At 36.3% G+C, this 1,632-nt stretch overlaps 1 non-coding gene across 1 annotated transcript; it reads left to right on the top strand.

Annotated features, from left to right (window-relative positions):
* The first annotated feature begins 400 nt into the window (after positions 1-400).
* LOC149574864 (U2 spliceosomal RNA) lies at positions 401-596 on the top strand. The gene has a single exon (XR_016360343.1). It is a non-coding gene; the product is annotated as a U2 spliceosomal RNA (small nuclear RNA).
* Positions 597-1,632: the final 1,036 nt, after the last annotated feature.

Here is a 1,632-nt window from a genome sequence, read left to right as displayed (position 1 = left end):
GCTTCATCGCCGGCCAGATCAAAAGCCTCTTTTTTTCCTCATCGCAGAGAAAAAATCTGTTCTGGCCAGTAATCAGACCGTCCACAAGCCTGAATCGATCCTCCAAATAACGGTGCACTCTCATTTGCTTTGTTTGCCTCAATTATATTAGTCTTTCATTTAACAAATGCCGTAAATTAATTTTCTTCGCACTGATAATTATGGAAAGGGATTTTATAGTGAGGAATCCACGAGAGGCTATTTTAATTTAACCTACAAAGTTTTTAGAGAAGACCGAGAGACCGCTGAGTGACAAGTCTCCTCCGATGGGCTAAGATTGCATATGTCCCACATGCAGCAGGAGAATGAGAAATGGAAGATAACGAGAGTATGAATAGCGAAGGAAGGAGCTGTAATAAGCATACCTTTCTCGGCCTTTTGGCTAAGATCAAGTGTAGTATCTGTTCTTATCAGTTTAATATCTGATACGTGGCTCAATGAGCCACACGATATTAAATTAATTTCTTGAGGGGGAAGGATCACAATGGTAGCTTGCTGCCAGATCCTTCGAGCGTCGCTTCTGTATTGCACTACAGCGGAAGCCTGGCGCACCCCACACCCCCAAAGCAAAATCCCAAATTGATTGTGGAGAAGCAAAATCCCAATTTGATTGAAGAGGTTCAATCTATGTATGTTATTGTACGAATAAACATGTTCCCGATTGTGTTTTAGATAAATTTGGTCTGGAAAATGTGATTTTGAGTCTGTTACAATTTACAATCAATTTGGACAGGGCAAAGGCAGATTGCTATCAGGATGAGGATGATGCGTGAATGGGAGTTTTCTGTGTTTGGATCAATTCACCTCCAAAAAATGTTTAGACGAAATCCATCCCATCGAATTCTGGAAAGAAGAAAATTCCTTCTGCAATGGAGAGGGATTTTTAGATTTGCTTTATTTCGCAGTTCATAAAAATTAATAGTTTGTAAGGAGGATAGCCGCATCTTTTATAGTCTTAATTCCTGCTCTTGGAACTCTTTAGAGTTGGATTCATTAGTTCCACATTCACAACAATGCTCAACAAACGGAACAAAGAAGGGCAACCATGCTTAACAAACAGATCAAAACAGGGAAGCCAAGGAGTGGCCTTGGAAGCGCACGCTACTCTACTCTCCACCGTAGCATGTCATGAAATTTGCAATGACTGTAGGGTCAAGTAAGGGACTATGAGGATTTCCACATGTTTTGGAAGCTTGATTGTTCAATAGCTTTCAAGGAAACTTCCATTCATCTTTAGATTGTATAAAAGTGTTTTCCTAGATACATGCATCATTATAAAAGTACATAGTAGCATGTATTTTAGATGGTATAAAGTTAAAGTGGCCTACAAATGAACATATAAGTAAATTCACTGAGATTAAAAAAATCATTTAAATGTTAAAGATGGCTTTGATACTAAGATAGGTAATTTAACTATAAATGGCTTTAATACTAAGATAGGTAATTTAACCATTTGTTATAGATAAAATCAATTATTTAAAATAAAAAAAAACAAAAATTTAGTTGTTTAAAAAGGTTGGTATTTGGAATATAAATAAGGAGATAAGTAAATTTGTCCATATTATTAAAAAAATTAAACATGTATTTTTATCA

The sequence above is a fragment of the Cupressus sempervirens genome, chromosome 2 (genome assembly GCF_028749045.1).
Source record: "Cupressus sempervirens isolate cs-2001-9-10 chromosome 2, ASM2874904v1, whole genome shotgun sequence".
In the NCBI taxonomy this organism is placed as follows: Eukaryota; Viridiplantae; Streptophyta; class Pinopsida; order Cupressales; family Cupressaceae; genus Cupressus; species Cupressus sempervirens.
This window is presented reverse-complemented; position numbering and strand designations above follow the sequence as displayed.